At 42.0% G+C, this 19,055-nt stretch overlaps 1 protein-coding gene across 1 annotated transcript in view; it reads right to left on the minus strand.

Moving 5' to 3' along the window:
* LOC137373211 (laminin subunit gamma-1-like) overlaps nt 1–19,055 on the minus strand; it is a 75,445-nt gene that overhangs the window by 38,986 nt on the left and 17,404 nt on the right. The gene's annotated exons all lie outside the window — the stretch shown is intronic.

Consider the following 19,055-nt stretch of genomic DNA (forward strand, 5'->3'; position numbering starts at 1 on the left):
AGAGATACAGCACTGAAACAGGCCCTTCGGCCCACCGAGTCTGTGCTGACCAACAACCACCCATTTATACTAACCCTACAGTAATCTCATATTCCCTACCACCTACCTACACTAGGGGCAATTTACAATGGCCAATTTACCTATCACCTACAAGTCTTTGGCTGTGGGAGGAAACTGGAGCACCCGACGAAAACCCACGCGGTCACAGGGAGAACTTGCAAACTCCACACAGGCAGTACCCAGAATTGAACCCGGGTCCCTGGAGCTGTGATGCTAACCACTGCGCCACTGTGCCTCCCAATATTATGGCATTATATCAATTGGGAAACAGGGTGACCACAGAGGGCTATTTTCTAGGGTCTCTGAGGTGTGCTTCACCTAAATGGAATGGCTTGGCAACAGTTCAACCAGACTTTCACATATCATAACCCATCCTAATACCACAGAACTCACTTACAAACTCTGAACTATTTATAAGAAATGACTTACTATAATTTAAAATAGAAACACTGTATCCAACAGCATTTAATTTTAGAAACTGCCATTTCTTTTTTAATAGGCCACCTCCTACAATTTCCTTTATTAAGAATATTTTAGTAAAATAACCACATATCAGATTTATAAAAACAAGTTGTATATAGTTTGCCTACATAACAATCACCGCAATCGTAAAGTCACTCATTGCACCAAGTGCTTTAAGACAATCCGATGGTATGATAAAGTCCAACATAAATGCAAGCAATTTTTTCTTGTATCTGTTTCGGTTAGGGTCCAGATCTATCAAGTTCTTAATCTGAATTTATTACACCTTTCTTATGATCTGTAATTCACTTTTTCGTCCTTCAACAGATATTACCCACACATTTCCCACTTCAGTACCAGTCATAAGCAGACCATCCGTGCAATGTTGACAGTGCAGCTTTGGGCTATTTTTCTCATGAAATAACTGGCTTCCATTACAAAATGTAATGAGATGAATGTACCTGACCTTTTAGGTAAAAAACTCTTTAACGCAAGTTATTAAAAATACAGTTTACATCAGCAACACCCCACAAGTTTGCACTGAGTCCAATGCACAAGGAAGTGCCACAGGATGGCACTGTTTCTCTTTTAGATCAGGAACTAAGTCCTTCCTCCTCCCTGTATTTTTACTGCAACCCATACCCATCGTGCTCTCTCCCACTCTAACAAATTCTTTCCCAGCACAATGGAATCACCTCCAACTTATAATCAGTATAAATATGATGTCAGATGAGCTGCTTTCTTTTTCCAAGCTGAGTAACATCTTTCACATCATTTCAACGTTATTCAGAAAAGAGTAGTCCCTGCTGTCACACTTGGTATTTCATAAATGCATCAACAGTTTATAGTAAGTTGCACAAAGCAGCACCTCTAAAGAACAGTTAAGGAGAAATTGGTAACTTCTCATGACTGTAACTATTCAACCCATAGACTGGATTTACAGTGATTGTCTTTCTAAAAAAGAGTATTTTTCATGTCCCTTTTATTTGTCACTTCCCACTTTCTCCTTGCCTCTCCTGAAGGCACTGCCTCATGCAGGGATACAGATCCGCTGTCAGCGTTCACTCTCTGGCACCTCACTCAAATGCCAATTCTTCATGTGTGAACCCAGGCATGAATGCCAGCAAGATATTGATCAGCTATGGAATCAAAGCCAAATCCCTACCTTGCCATCACCTGTTGACCTATTGTTTTTGAGTAATGTTCTTTTAGAACCACTGTATCTTTTATTATCAATATCAAGGCACAAAATGTACTTAATTTCATTTCTAAGCCTTGCTTAATCCTAAACTCTTTCCCTTTAGTTTTAATGATGTACCATTTTAAACAGTAACATACTTCATATTGGTGTTGGGGTCTGACTGACTTTGCTTCCATGTCCTCTTTGGATTTAGCTCCTTATCAGTATGGGTTACTGCATAGTGATCAGGAAGAGAAATGCAAGCTGATTTTCCCCTCCCCAGCTCAAGGACACCGGGGCCTATTGTTGTACACCTAGCCCAGCCTCACCTGTGATTTGTCGGCTCAGCATAGACTGTCAGCAATGAAACCTGGTACCTTCCGGTCTGTCCAAACATACTAAACCATTGGGCAGCCAGTAAAACTTTTAAGTGTACTTGATGAAAATAAAATCTTGTCATTGTAGTTTGAAAGCTTCAGTCCACTGTGTGATACCACTACAACAATAAATGTTGCAAATGACTCAGCCATAACATCTTTAAAGTACTTCAATAGACGGCTGCAATTCAAACACCATCTTGTCATTGTTGTGTCTGGAATTGGCCTATACCATTCATTTGGCAACTTCCACTTTGACATGCTATAAAACAGCCGCATTTATTGCAGTGCATCGTGTCGTGGGACTAAAATCTTCCCCTGCCTGTATCTTCACTGTATTGAAATCTAGGTGAAATACAACAAAATGTTACACCCCACTGCCCTTTCCCCTCCATCCTCAGTGCACTGGTATTTAGTTCACGGAGACAACATGGAGTTACACTTGTGCAACTTTTTTACCATTTAAACTATATAAAGTAAACAATAGCTGTTAAGATTTTTAACAATTCCAACTAGTTAACAGTTAACCATTTTTCATAACTGGTGCAAGTGATTTGGAGTGATGCAACATCCCAAAATTTGCTTGCGTGGTAGCGTGATTTGTTGTCCAGATCAGGAGGTAGTGAAAACATCAGCTTCTGAATGATAAATCACTTGTCCTATTCATAAATAATGTCATCAGAAAATCTTTATCAACTCTTTTTTTCTCCTTACTGGTCACACTGTTTGCAAGTTAAGTGTTGCAGTGATGTATATCAATGATTGGATTTATAGTGCTAAGCACAGTTCTACTTAAGTTGCAGTGGTTTTGTTCTGAGTTTTATTCAAACACTAACACTGCAACATTATTCAAGTGTCTTATTCTTTAATATTCCACATGTTCATCACTGCAATACAAAGTATTGTTAATTATATTTCGAAACCCAGTTACTAAATGTCATCATGTCATTATTTTGCTGTATAAAAGGATTTGACATCTCAACTGACTTGGAAGTAATGTGCTTTGTAGTTTGTGATCTGGACTTTTATTGAAGTGCAACCAAGCAATTTTTATTGATCATGTCAATGAGGTATGAGACAAGTACCTTATATCACACAGTACAAATTCATGACTGGATAGATCAGTTCATAAGTACATGCACATACAGACACAAATAATACTCATCAGTCTGACAGCTCTAATTAGTAATGATCTTCACTTTCCACATCCATAGATTCTCATTGCCAAAGTTTTGGATAAATTGCTTTATTCAGAAATCAGGATATAACTGCAGATAAACAATGTAACATAATGCAGTCCAGATTCATGGGATGAAAGTCTCCTGGTGTGTCTGTCTTGGCTGTAAGAGTCCTACATGAATTAATTTGGGCAATCTCAATCTAGTTGCTAGTGCTGAGAAATCAAAAGCATAAAACTTCCTCTAACTGATCAATCTTACTCACAGAGGTCACAGGTTGGCCGGTGGGGAAATGGAAATATTTCACAATAAGGATTATGCCACATGATTGGGGCAGAATAACAGAAGCTTGGCTCTGCATTTAGCCATGCTAAACTTGATGCTAAAGCGAGATGCACCAAATTGGAATATGTTGCATTTCTCAACACTAACACCTCTCCCTTTCATGAGTGCAAAATTGCTCGCCCACCTCAAAAAACTAGCAAAAAAGCAACATGAATTTAGGAAAGAATCACATCAGTTCTGGTAGAGTCACTGCGGAAACATTAACCTTTCTTTTCTCTTGGGACAAATGTCAGTTGTGGTTCAGCTGGTAGCATTCTCACCTTAGAGTAAAAGGCTGTGAGGTCAAGTCCCACTCTACAGTCTTAAGTACAAAATCTCACCTGACACTCCAGTGTAGTATGGAGGGAGTGCTGCACTTTTGATGGTGCTATCTTTTGAGAGAGACCTCAAATTGAGGCCCTGTCTGCTCTGTCAAGTAGATGTAAGAGGCATGGGAGCTATCCCCAGTGTCCTGGCCAAGATTTATTTCTCAATCAACACCACAACAACAGATAATGTGGTCATTATCACATTGGCGTTTGTGGGTGCTTGTTATGTTAGGCCTGCAATGAATTTGGCCTAACCATCAGCCTCAAGAAAACGAACATCATGGGGCAGGACGTCAGAAATGCTCCATCCATCAATATTGGCGACCACGCTCTGGAAGTGGTTCAAGAGTTCACCTACCTAGGCTCAACTATCACCAGTAACCTGTCTCTAGATGCAGAAATCAACAAGCGCATGGTTAAGGCTGCCACTGCTATGTCCAGACTGGCCAAGAGAGTGTGGGAAAATGGCGCACTGACACGGAACACAAAAGTCCGAGTGTATCAGGCCTGTGTCCTCAGTACCTTGCTCTATGGCAGCGAGGCCTGGACAACATATGCCAGCCAAGAGCGACGTCTCAATTTATTCCATCTTCGCTGCCTCCGGAGAATACTTGGCATCAGGTGGCAGGACTATATCTCCAACACAGAAGTCCTTGAAGCGGCCAACACCCCCAGCTTATACACACTACTGAGTCAGCGGCGCTTGAGATGGCTTGGCCATGTGAGCCGCATGGAAGATGGCAGGATCCCCAAAGACACATTGTACAGCGAGCTCGCCACTGGTATCAGACCCACCGGCCGTCCATGTCTCCGCTATAAAGACGTCTGCAAACACGACATGAAATCGTGTGACATTGATCACAAGTCGTGGGAGTCAGTTGCCAGCATTCGCCAGAGCTGGCGGGCACCCATAGAGACAGGGCTAAATTGTGGCGAGTCGAAGAGACTTAGTAGTTGGCAGGAAAAAAGACAGAGGTGCAAGGGGAGAGCCAACTGTGCAACAGCCCCGACAAACAAATTTCTCTGCAGCACCTGTGGAAGAGCCTGTCACTCCAGAATTGGCCTTTATAGCCACTCCAGGCGCTGCTTCACAAACCACTGACCACCTCCAGGCGCGTATCCATTGTCTCTCGAGATAAGGAGGCCCAAAGAAAGATCACATTGGCGTTTGTGGGAGCTTGTTATGTGCAGATTAACTGCAGTGTTTCCTACATTACATCAATGTCTACACTTCACTTCATTGGCTGTAAAGCACTTTGGTCTAACCTGAGCTGTTGTTTATTCCCAGCAGTTTGACATTTTTTCCTGAGCTCCTTGCAATATAAGTACAGAGATGAATCGCAAGTATTCTGCATTTTTTACACATCATTGTACCATTGAGTCTCAAATCAGGGCAATAATAACATCATACATAGAGAGGATGTTTCCTCTTGTGGGGCAATCTAGAATGAGAGGTCATAGTTTTAGGATAAGGGGTAGCAGATTTAAAACAGACTTGAGGAGAAATTACTTCTCTCAAAGGGTCGTGAATCTATGGAATTCACTACCCCAGAGTGCGGTGGATGCCGAGACATTGAAAAAATTTAAGGAGGAGATAGACAGATTTTTAATTAGAAATGGGTTGAAAGGTGATGGAGAACGGGCAGGAAAGTGGAGTTGAGGCCAAGATGAGATCAGCCATGATCGTATTGAATGGCAGAGCAGGCTCAAGGGGCTGAATTGCCTACTCCTGCTCCTAGTTCTTATGTTCTTATATGTTCTTATGTTATGTGATCACTGATTCAGGTATGCGTACCTAAGTTATTGATACTTATCTTTCTGTAATAATTTAATAACTACTCAGGTGAAGGAGCTGCATTCCAATGCAGCTTAGCATTCACTACGATAACAGATCTAGATTACCATGGTAGTAGCACCTTATTTGCTAACTGCCACAATTCTTTTGGATTGGTCTCAGGTTTAACACAAGATCCTGACCAAATTAGTCCTGATTTTTTGAATTTCTCCATGTTTGTTTATTGTGTTTTGTAAAAAAAAAAATTGTGATTTTCCAGGTGAGTTCTGCTCATCTCCTCATTTCTCCATGTAACATTGGCCTACATTTTCCTGGGAACTTGCACCATTGTACACAAAAGAAAGAGGAAATTGTGGAGTCAGTGCTTTATGCCATTAATTATGGTGCTTGATATTTTCTCGGGACATTTGTGCTGTTCTGCTGTAACCCTTGCTGAAAACAGTTAGATGGTAATTATCATAGCTCTGCCCCTATAAAATCAAGAGCGATCACGAATTTCTACCATTTAAACCAGTTGTCACACTATCACAAACTGAAAAATAGTGGCACTGTTGGTCTGACTGTGGCATGATTTATTGACTTGAAATTATAATTGCATTTTACTGACATGCTTATGTGTTTGGTCATGTGAGCCGCATGGAAGATGGCAGGATCCCCAAGGACGCATTGTACAGCGAGCTCGTCACTGGCATCAGACCCTCTGGCTGTCCATGTCTCCGCTTTAAAGATGTCTGCAAACACGACATGAAGTCCTGTGACATTGATCACAAGTCCTGGGAGTCAGTTGCCAGTGATCGCCAGAGCTGACGGACAGCCATAAAGGCAGGGCTAAAGAGTGGCGAGTCGAAGAGACTTAACAGTTGGCAGGAAAGGAAGACAGAGAGCCAACTGTGTAACAGCCCCGACAACTAATTTTATCTGCAGCACCTGTGGAAGAGTCTGTCACTCTGGAATTGGCCTTTATAGCCACTCCAGGTGCTGCTCCACAAACCACTGACCACCTCTAGGCGCTTACCCATTGCCTCTCGAGACAAGGAGGCCAAAGAAGAATGTGTTTGGTGAACTGCGCTTGTTGAAAGACAGGTTCTTAAACCATTGTATTGTCATGGCAATAAGAACATGTTATTCATGATTTAGATTTTTACTTTTTAACTATGTTTTTAAGCATTGATCATTGCTACAAAGAGCATAATTGTTTTGAAACAACATTATAAACACTGGCACAAATAAACTGGGCTGGAGCCTACTACAAAAGCTCTTACAATGAATATCAGTCCTTAAAGTGAGTAAATTGAAGAAAAGTTTGATTACAGTGGTCCCAGCTGTTATCTAATGTTTAGATTTAAATATTTTGTATCTGGATGAATTGCCGTTTTTATGGGCTGGTTGATCTCATAAAATTTGCTTCACCTTTGCTCAACATTAGAAAAGTCCTGGAATTAATTGGAGCACCAACCTGCTTCAATCATTAATGGTGAAGATGAAAATGCCCTGGGATATTCCTCTTACTATTTCCAGCAGCTAATCCTTAATCCCACACCCCAGAAAGTGCACTATTCTGCATTGAATGTATTCATTAAATCTCTGTGTGAAAAAAAGGCTCTCCACTTCTGATGCACCACCATCTAATTAGAAATATAGGAAAGTAAGGAGTAAGCTATCAGAGACTGGCATGCGAGATAGCAAAATATGTAGTGCACATTTCCAGTCTTGTCATTGCAGAAAAATCTGAACCAATGCGTTCAACACCTCGTACAGGCACAAGAATGTCTCCATTGACTTAATCTCAAAGCACCAATAATTACAGTTCCAACGCACCCACCCCACCCTTCAAAATCATGGCCTTTCTTAGTTACTTTCTTCAATATCAACACAAGGTGACAAGATAGCTCAAGGTGAGGGCTCCTTAGCCCTCTTGAACACCAATGCCCTACCATCTTCCTATTACACCATCAGGCCTCAACCATTCTTCCTGTCAATGCAGCTAATAATCACTCTTTGTGTAAATGTTTCCTACATTGCAAAGGTGACCACACTTCCAAAGTACTTTTTGGCTGAAAAGTACTTTGATCCATCCTGAGATCATGAATGGCATTGTATAAGTGTAAGTCTTTCTTTTTCTTTTTGTGATGAAACCACACTTGCCAAATGGAAACATATTAATTTTGTCGGATGGAACACTACTTGACCCTGTTACTGGACATTGCACAAATCTTGTTTTAAAAAAACCCACATAGTTGGAGAGCTGAAACATGGTTGCACATTTGCATTCTGAGAGACAGTTGAATAGAGAGACAATGGGAGTGCTCACTGATTCAATTAACAAGATTGGTCTGGGCAATCATAATAATCAACCTTCTTTCTCTGTGTAAGAGCCAGAGCTCCATACCCGACTTCACAGAGGTATAATTGGACAAATGTTATGGTCAAGTGAGGTCGGGTCGAAGGGCGTCCCTCTTTTTCCTTGTTTGATCACAACAAGTTTAAGTCTTTCTTAAACTGGCCAATTAAGTAGGTGTTTGATTACTTACTTGCTATGATCATGACAAAAACCAATCGGACAGGTTTTCTTGAGTTAACAAAGAAAGAGGTTAATTTTATTGTACCTAAACTGAACTAATAAAAATAATAAACAATGTGCCAACTTTCATTCACACACAGACTCGGGGTTTATACACAAATAGGTTACAGAGTGGGAAAGGTAGATTGGTTAAGTTAGAGTCAATAGTAAAAAAGGGGATACAGTCTGTGGGTTTGGTGATTTGGCTGGCTTCTAGCTAAATTTGGTGGTCCTGAATCATTTAGTTTGAATGGTGGTGATGATTGGTTCGATGGGTCTCGTGGAGACAGCGATGCGGTTGATTTCCTCCAATGGGGTTTCCGATTGTAGCCGGAGTATGCGAACATGGTCAGTCAACAGGCAGGATTTGAAAGCTTTCAAGCTGGAATGGAGAGAGAGAGAAAGGAACCCCCACTTAGGGTCTGCTCATGTCAGAGTCCAGTTGCTTCTCCTCTGTTGCAGAGAAAACACCAGCTTAAAACCACAGATGGGGAGGAGCTTGTCACATGACAGTCACTCAGTGATTCAAACATAGCAGTTAGCAGTATTTCTCTGCTTGCTGAAAAGAACAGGTAGTTCCTTTAAACCTCCTGGGTCTTGGTTCTTGCTGGGAAATGTACAGACATTTTGTCTCCCTCCCCACAGTCCTTTGCAATGTAGGATACAATGCAGCAAACTAGGTGATCATTTTAAGCTGCTAGAAATCATCCTGTTTTAAATGCCTTTTAAAAATGCCTTTAAAAAAAATATAAATTCAGATCGCCAGCCTGTGGACCAAAGAAAATTATCATTCAACAAAACACATTGGCATAACACAAAAATGAATATTGAGATAAAGGGGATATTAGAAGAGGTGATCAAGAGTTTGGTAAAAGAAGTGAGTTTTAAGAATGGCCTTAAAGGAGGAAAGGAAAGTGGAGGAGTTTCAAGAAGGAATTCCAGAGAAGGGAGGCTAGGCAGCTAAAGGATAAAGGAGGAGCTTCAATGGAATAACAGCTGAAGGATAAGGGAGGAGCTCCAATGGAATAAAAGGTATGTAGCCTGTTTTCTACTACATTACCACCTAGACACTGATGACGAAAATTTTCACAAGTCATATTTTGTAAATATGCCTTGCAGCTAATCTAAATTTCGAGACTGATTTAAACTAAACACACAGTGCAATTATTGGGTTCGCTGGATGTATTTCTGTGGAGTCAGGGATAAATGTGCTTTATTTTCTGTGTTTGCAAGTTGACAAAATTCCCATCCAAGAATGTCTCACTGTCTCCTTGTAGGACGACATGCAGTGCACAGAAACAAGTATGCAACATTAGAAGCCCTTGGGGCTCTTGCACATTTATTCAGTGGAGGAGAGGATTCATAAGGGTTTATTTTGCCCCTGCCCACCAGCAGGTAATTAAAATAGCCACAATGAGTTATCTTGCAATGAGTACTTTGAGTACTTACAATGAGTATTTTGCTTTTATTATCACAATGAGTTCTCCCTCATCGATCCTGCTGCCTCCCTGCAGATTTTAACCTGCTCTTGTGAGAGTGACACTCACCAGATGCAATGAGGTTTTTGTTTAAACAACAAGAATTTGCATTTATATAGCACCTTTAATGAGGTAAAACATCTAAGCGTCACAGGAATGTTAGCAAACACAAAATTGACACTGAGCCAGATATTTTGAAAGTTTGGTCAAAGAGGTAGGTTTTAAGGAACATTTTAAAGGAGGAGAGTCAGTTAGAAAGGCAGAGAGGTTCAGAGAGGGAATTCCAGAGCTTAGGGCCTAGGCAGTTGAAGTCATGGACACCAATGAAAACTGAAGATGGAGCTCTAATGGGGAGGGCATCATGGATTCGGGGCAGAACCTGGAGGTGGAGCCAGGGAGAGTGCTGGGAGGTGGAGCCAGGGGGAGTGCTGGGAGGTGGAGCCAGGGGGAGTGCTGGGAGGTGGAGCCGGGGGAGTGCTGGGTGGTGAAGCTAGGGGGAGTGCTGGGTGGTGGAGCCAGGGGGAGTGCTGGGAGGTGGAGCCAAGGGGAGTGCTGGGAGGTGGAGCCAGGGGGAGTTCTGGCAGATGGAGCCAGGGGGAGTGCTGGGAGGTGGAACCAGGGGGTTCTGGGAGATGGAGACACGGGGAGTGCTGGGAGGTAAAGCTAGGGGGAGTTCTGGGAGATGGAGCCAGGGGGAGTTCTGGGAGATGGAGCCACGGGGAGTGCTGGGAGGTGAAGCTAGGGGGAGTTCTGGGAGGTGAAGCTAGGGGGAGTTCTGGGAGATGGAGCCAGGGGGAGTTCTGGGAGATGGAGCCACGGGGAGTGCTGGGAGATGGAGCCACGGGGAGTGCTGGGAGGTGGAGCCAGGGGGAGTGCTGGGAGGTGAAGCCAGAGGGAGAGCTGGGAGGTGAAGCCAGGGGGAGTTCTGGGAGATGGAGCCAGGGGGAGTTCTGGGAGATGGAGCCATGGGGAGTGCTGGGAGGTGAAGCTATGGGGAGTTCTGGGAGATGGAGCCAGGGGGAGTTCTGGGAGATGGAGCCAGGGGGAGTTCTGGGAGATGGAGCCACGGGGAGTGCTGGGAGGTGAAGCTAGGGGGAGTTCTGGGAGATGGAGCCAGGGGCAGTGCTGGGGGGTGGACCCAGGGGAGTGCTGGGATGTTGAGCCAGGGGCAGTGCTGGGAGGTGGACCCGGGGCAGCACTGGCAGGTGGAGCCAGGGACAGTGCTGGGAGGTGGAGCCAGCGGGAGTGCTGGGTGGTGAAGTTAGGGGAGTTCTGGGAGATGGAGCCAGGGGGAGTGCTGGGAGGTGGAGTCAGGGGGAGTGCTGGGAGGTGGAGTCAGGGGCAGTGCTGGGAGATGGAGCCAGGGGCAGTGCTGGGAGGTGGAGCCAGTAGGAGTGCTGGGAGGTGGAGCCAGGGGGAGTGCTGGGAGGTGGAACCAGGGGCAGCACAAATCTACATCTGAAAATCAGACACTGACAAAACTCTTACAGTGAACCACTAGAAGGTGGCAATAATGTACAGCATTCACACAAACCTCCACACTAGTACTGCTAGAAGTATGATTAACCACACACCATAGCACAATAAAACACATACAAACACTGTGGAGTCCTGTAGAAGGTCCAAATATTTGTTAAACATGTGTCAGCAAACAGCTGGCTTAGAACCATAGGAAAATAATTTAAAATGTAGCTGAATCTATCTTTCACTAAAATTCAAACTGTCAATCACACATAAGCAAGCACTTCAAGTCTGTCAATATACATAGAAAAACTCAAATAATGTCACCACACCCCAGCCATCTTTGAAGGTGTTTTCTTCAAATGATTTTACTATACTTTTTTAAAAGATTTTAAACAAGTCATTGCCTTTGTATTATTGGTTTCCAGCCTTCCACTCCTGTTATTAGGAATAACATGTGAGGCAAAATGTACATGTACACCCAAAGCAGATGATTCAAATCCAACCCAGATAGATGGAATGAAATTTTTTTTCCTGTCTTTGGTGGTTCTTATAATTGCTGTTAAGTTCAGGGAGACTCAATTCAGGTCCAAATGGAAGCAAAAATGGCATTTATTGGACACTAATTTACTAATACCAAAAACAACATGGGCAGATGTTATAAGAGCTAAATACTATGGGTGCTGGAACTCTGAAATGAGAACAGAAAGTGCCGGAAATACTCAGTAGGTCAGGCAGCATCTGTGTAGAGGGAAACAGAGTTAACGGTTCAGGTCTGTGACCTTTTATCAGAACCCTGAAGGGTAGATGTTGTTGGAAATACAAATGGATGCCTCCAAGTAGATGGTTGCAGCAGTGAGCAAAGGGTTAAATGTTACACCAAACTGTGCTATTTAGTATTTATTTAAGTGGAGCAGTTTAGACAGGCTTAGAGTTAGACTCACTAGGTTGATGAATGCCCAAGAACAATGACAGAATGACTTTATCACATAGACATACAAGCTAAGCAAGTCTCTCCTGACTTTTCAGTCAGAGAACCAAATACCTGGTAATAATTAGGATATCCCAGCTCTGAGAAGTGAGGATACCATGACGGTAACTAGCTGGAACCCGTCTGGAAATTGGGTCAAAGCAGTTTGGCCCCTGTCTCACCAATATTTGCTGGTTTTACAATGATTTTTTAAGTGCTGCTGCAGCAATATTAATCACTTTTGCTGCAAATTGCCAAGTTTATAGTTTTAGTGAGATTAATGTCAAGAACTGAGCAGATTCCTGTTTTCTCAAGGCACATGGATCACTTGCTTTGCTTCTGCAACGCAAGAAAGGTAAAGAGAGATACATCAGGAAAGACTGGAGATTTCGCCCGAATCGTTGCATAAGGAACAAGATCGAATATTGTTCCCAGTGAGTGTGGGGTTCCAAAGAAGGACAATCTGTCAGGAGGAGCACAAAAGTCCCTGAATTCTTTGGTCCAAACATGGAATTGGAGCAGTTATAATATTGAAAGTATAACAGTCGTGGTACAGCACTGCGTTCTGTATGACCATCTTATTAGCAGAGCCACACATTAGGTTCATTTGCAGTTGGTACAATTTATGTCCAATTTGTTGTTAGGGCTTCATTGTCCCTGGAAAACAACTATGAGGACTTGTTCATCTGTGAGAAGACCATTAGTCACATGTGGCATTTGTATGGTGCCAATTGGGTGGCTGACTAATGTTTTAAATTAACCTGAGAAAAGTCAATCCTAAATTAACCTGATTAGATTAAAGAAACATAAAGTGTATGTATTTCGATGCTCAGAATGTGGGGAACAAACTAGGGGAATCAGAAGCATTATGTCTTAGAAAGATAGATTTAATAGCATTAACAGAAACATGTCTTCAAACACGCATGAGTGGAAAATAAATGCATTAGATTATAATATTCTTAGTCAGATCAGAGAAGAAGAAAGGAGGAGGAGCGTGATAATTGGTGAAGGAGGTAACACGTGCCATAGAAAAGACTAGTGCAGACAAAAAAAACAGGTTGAGAGTCAATATGGTTAGAGATCAATGATTTGAAAAAGGGATTGTTACATTATTGGGGTTGTAATACAGACCACTAACTGTATGAGGAAAATGGAAGGTGAAGTCTGTAGACAGATCAAGGTAATGAATAACAAAATTGTTGTTTCCAGTGATTGAGAAGCCTATAACATGAGGACATAGATATAAGATTGAAAGGACAGAAATCAGGAGAAACTTATCTACACAGAGGGTTGTGAGGCTATGGAATGCATGATCCCTGTCTCCATGTAAGACTAGATTAGTTAGGTTGAGAAGGAAAGGGAATTAGAGGGATATGGGAACAGAGCAGCAATGTGATATTAGGATTACTGCTCATGTGAAAGATAAACATCAATATGGATTGGTTGGGCTGAACAGCTTGTCTTCAAGTGGTGATTTCTGTGTAATTCTATGCAATGTTCTGCTGGCATTCACAAAGGTAGGGCTGCACAGCTTCTGTCAGTACTTGACTGAAGATAATGGTGTGGCACAGCACTAGCTGCTGAGTGAGTCTAAAACTCCTAATGACTTGGTTCTTGACAGTTATCTTGGGACCTGTACATAGGGTGGGACAGAGAGAAAGGCTGATAACATCTTTTACTTTACGATCATGTAAGCACTTTTGAAAAAAAAGTCACATTCTAAAGAATGAGACCAACAGCATTGTAAGTGTGGTGCATATATCGTTTTTCAGTCCAATATATGTGCCTAAGATTTTGTCATTGCATTCATTGATTCTTTAAAAAATCAGCAACAAATACTGCCTAGACTGTATATATTAATCTACACAAATCTTTTAAAATACTTGATATCAGTCTTTCATAAAATCTCAGCAGTCCTGGCACCAAGCCCTGTTTCATCAGAACCGAACTGTGCTGATGAAAGGTCATAGACCCGAAACGTTAACTCTGCTTCTCTCTCCACAGATGCTGCCAGACCTGCTGAGTATTTCCAGCACTTTCTGTTTTTGTTTAAGGTTTACCAACTGTTGGATGTTAATTCTCCCAGCAGTGAAGTGAAAACTGAAAGAAAAGACTTAGGCATTTGTCTGTCTGGGTCATACAAGTCTTAACATTAAAAATCTACTGTATTTATATTTCCATTTCCCTTCTGCTCCCATAAAGATCTAAACGTTACTGGAAAAGGCAACAGACCTTCCCCAATGAAAGTTGGCTACTCACAAAGACTCCAAAAATGTTGAAACTGTCAAAAAGTTTTCACCAGATAATAAATAGATGTGTTATAATAGTTTTAAACAATCAATAATATGTAAGTTTTGAACTGAAATGATCTCTGCCTTGTCATTCACCCCAGTTCCAACACTGGCTCTAGGTGGAAATAAACAACAGGGCAGATCTATGGAGACCATAGCAATATTGGTGACAAATACCCTAAGATAGATCGTTGTGATGCCTAAGCCTCCAATGACGAAATATGCCGCAATTTACTGGAAAGCTAATTATAATACGCCGCAGCGAGCTCAACAGTAGATCAAAAGCAGTGTGGTCAATATCCGATACACATCCTAGGGACCAAGACCCGATGCAGAATGCAACAACAGGTTATTTAACAGGAATGCATTCAGGAGCCATGGCTCCAAACTGATAACATGGGGATGAGCACGTGTAAATCGGCACAGAGAACGGACCCATGTGCATAGGGTTGTCTCCTGAACTGCATGTGATCACGAGCCAGATTTCATTACCAGTTACAAACTAAGCTGAGCACACAAGCTCATTATATATAATACAGAGTCATAGAGTCATTTATGATACAAAAGGTCATTCGGCCCATTGAGTTCATGCGGCTCTCCACGGAGCTATCCAGTCAGTCCCATTCCCCGGCTCCATCCCCGTAGCCTTGCAAGTCTATTTCTCTCAGGTGGCCATCCAACCTCCTCTTGAAGTCAATGATCGTCTCTGCTTCCACCACCCTTGTGGGCAGCGAGTTCCAGGTCATTACCACCTGCTGCGTAAAAAAGTGCTTCCTCATATTCCCCCTGCATCTTTTGCCCAAAACTTTCAATTTGTGTCCCCTAGTCCTTGTAGCATTTATTAATGGGAACAGTTTGTCCTTGTCTAATTTAGCTAAGCCTATCATAATCTTGCACACTTCTATTAAATCTCCCCTCAATTTCCTTTATTTTAAGGAGAATATATATATATATATATATATATAATACAAATCCGGAAAGGAGAAATCACATACTTGGCTGTTAAAATAACTTATTTAATTACTTAATTGAAGTTTAAGATTTTTCCACTGAAATTTCTAGAACCAGCTCCGTAAAAATCTTACCCTAAGGCAAGCTGCTGAGTGCTTGACTATTGTATTGATTCTGAGGCCAGGCTCCAGCCCCATTCTGTAATTATCTAAGAGGCTGTACATTCTGCTGCTGTTAATTTAACAAACTTGATCTTCCCATTGATTTTAATGGAGGGCGGAGCTATGATAATTAGCTGAAACAAAAACAGAAAATGTTGGAAACCAATATTCAGCAGATCTGGCAGCAGAGCTGAAAGGGTACAGACCCGAAAGGTTAACTCTGTTTCTCTCTCCACTGATGCTGCCTGACCTGCTGAGTATTTCCAGCACTTTCTGTTTATGTTTCAGATTTCCAGCATCAGCTTTTGTATGATAATTAGCTGTTCAACTTCATTAGCTGTTTGTTATTACATTTGTACAGGGCAATTTCAGCCTAGTGGTGGTTTATTGAAAAGTAACCTGCTGATATGTTATCTGAACTCTGTCATGTATCTTCCCAATTCTTGGCAAGTGAAGTGATTTTTGAATTATTCTGGTGTTAAAAATGTTGCATTACATCCTTCAAAAATTACTTTAATTAAATGGTTTATGTGCTGTAAAATGGAAATTAAAAATATTGATTGAAAACATTATAAATTGGTAGTATCTCCAAAAGTCACCTTATAGTATGATAGTGCTCAACAACAGCGGAAGTTATTTATGTGTCCAGAACTGTTTCAAATGATCTCTCTATCGTGAGATGACAGATGCCTGTTAGATAAACACAGCAAAATCCAATTTATTCAGGGAACTTGGTGGAAAGAGAGAACAGGATTATCCTTTCTCCTAACAAGTAACATCGTAAAGGTTTTGTCACCCACCAGGACAGGCACATGGATTTATCCTCTAACCTCCATCTAAATGTTTTCTGGCGTCTATAACAATTTACAACCTCAAACTGATGTCAATGAGACTTGAACTCCCAACTATCTGGCCCAGAGGAGCAATTGCTGTCAACAGAGTAATTGCTGCATATTATATGCTTTCAAGAGTAATTCCAGTTTTCTGCCAATCTGCCAGTTGTGTAAATCCCATTCTTAAAAGATACAAACAAACCAAACAAATATGGTAACAAAGACTTCAGTAATGGTCACTGAGATGTGAATGTGAGTAGGTTAATAATGTAACATTCTCTATTCTGTTTTTACAATTGCAATCAGCTAGTCGTACAAGAAAGGATTTTCTTAAGGCCTATCAATGCAAAGCTGGAATCAGATTCATCAGTCACACTCAGAACTGGGAAAGGCAAGTTACAGACAAGCCTCACTACATCACACAAAGGCCCCCTTTTGTCTTTATTCAGGAGGCCTCTAGGCTTGTTTCTGCATGCAAGATGGTTTCTGCAGTGACTGTTGGATCCTGCCCCTACCCTGCTTCAAAGGTTACTCAGGGGGACAATGCAACAGCCCAGTCATCACAAGCACGGCTCATTAACTGTTCATCCCAGACACAGTCACTGTAAACCACAGAGTAAACATATTGTCTGTCTGTGTATACTTGACTCTGATTGTGCTGCTAGACCAGAGATAATAGGTGTCATTATAAATATGTTTATGCTTGAAAATGTATTTAAAAGGTGCAAAATACTGTGTATATATTTCAATGTACATTACAGTGTCACAGTCTTTATCAATAAGTGTTTCTATTTAGGAAAAGTTTTCTAAAAGTGTGTTATTTTCATCCTGCCACGAGTCTTTCAAGAGGAGGTTGTACAGTGCTGTTTGTGAATAAAACAGTTTTCTAAATATTCTGTCCTAAGTTCTATGCCCCTATAAAAATGACCTAACAAGGAAAATTTTTAAAAATATTTGCTGATAAAACCAGGCGTTAAAGCATTCAACATACATTGTGGCAAAATCAGTGAAAAAGCAATACCAAGCATTGAGAAGTGATTACTCTGGCCTGAATGGTTCAGTACAATATATGCACTTGCCCACCAAACAAGCAGGGGCACACAGAGTGAAGCCATATCATTTTTTTCATGAAGGATAAGAACATAAGAAAAAGGAGCAGGAGTAGATCATATAGTCCCCCGAGCTTTCTCTCTCATTCGATATGATCATGGCTGATCTGCCTCAATTCCACTTTCCACCTGCTCCCCATATCCCTTGATTCCCTGCAAAATCAAAAGTCTGTCTATCTCAATCTTAAATATGTTCAACAATGAAATATCCACAGCCCTCTGGGGTAGAGAATTCCAAAGATTCACAACCCTCTCAGTCCTAAATGATCAACCCCTTCTCCTGAGACTGTGTCCCCGTGTTCTAGATTCCCTGACCAGCAGGAACAATCTCTCAGCTTCTACCCTATCAAGCTCTTCAGAATCTTGTATGTCTCAATTAGATCGCCTCTCATTCTTCTACACGCCAGAGAATATGGGCCCAATTTACTCAGCCTCTCACATAGGACAACCCCCTCATCCCAGGGACCAATTTAGTAAATCTTCACTGCACCACCTCCAGTGCAAGTATATCCTCACACTTCCTCACATTATACTCCATCTGCCACCTTATTGTGCTCTCACTTACCTGTCTCTATCTCTTTGCAGCCTCTCTGTGTCGTCACAGCTTACTTTCCCACCTGATGTATCATCAGCAAACTTGGATACATTACTCTCAGTCTCTTTGTCTAAGTCATTCATATAGATTGTAAATAGCTGAGGCCCCAGCTCAGAACCTCGTGGCACTCTACTAGTTACAGCCTACCAGCTTGAAAATGCATCGTTTATCCCTACTGTTTGCTTCCTGACCATTAACCAAGCCTCTATTCATGCTAATATATTACCCCAAACTCCATGAGCCCTTATCTTGTGTATTAATTGTTTATGTGTTTCCTTATCGAATGGCTTTTGGAAATCCAAGTATACTACATCATTGGCTCTCCTTATCTACCCTACTAGTTACATCCTCAAAAAACTAAAATAAATTTGTCAAGCATGATTTTCTTTTTGTAAAACCATGTAGGTTTTGCCTGATCATACAATGATTTTAATAAGTGCACTTGTTAAGACTTTGTTAATAATAGATTTCAGCATTTTGCTGGTGACTGATGTCAGGCTAACTGGCCTGTAGTTCCCTGTTTTCTCTCTCCTTCCTTTCTTGAATAGCAGTGTTACATTTGCCTGCACAGGACAAGAGTGATAAGGACCCCGGGACAGGTAAGTGCGGTTGGGGTCACCAGGGCCATTCAGGCAGGCCCCCGGCAATGGGGTCTGGGGGCAGTTAGTAAGGATTGGGGGGGGTAAGGTTTCCCGGGGGGGTTGGCCCTCGTCACAGGGAAGCCCTCCAGGGGCCCGAGATTGCCCCCAAAGGAGGGACTTCCAATCCTGCTAGGAGGCTGTCATATTCTAACAGGCAGTGTCTCACTGTGGCAGTGAGCCCTCCGCCATCCAGTAAATTGAGGTGGAGGTGGGAAGAGGACCTTAAGTGCCCTCAATTGGCCTGGGGTGGGGAGGATATCTTTAACCTCCCCCCTCCAGACTATATTGGAAGGCAACAGG

Source organism: Heterodontus francisci, chromosome 8 (genome assembly GCF_036365525.1).
Source record: "Heterodontus francisci isolate sHetFra1 chromosome 8, sHetFra1.hap1, whole genome shotgun sequence".
In the NCBI taxonomy this organism is placed as follows: Eukaryota; Metazoa; Chordata; class Chondrichthyes; order Heterodontiformes; family Heterodontidae; genus Heterodontus; species Heterodontus francisci.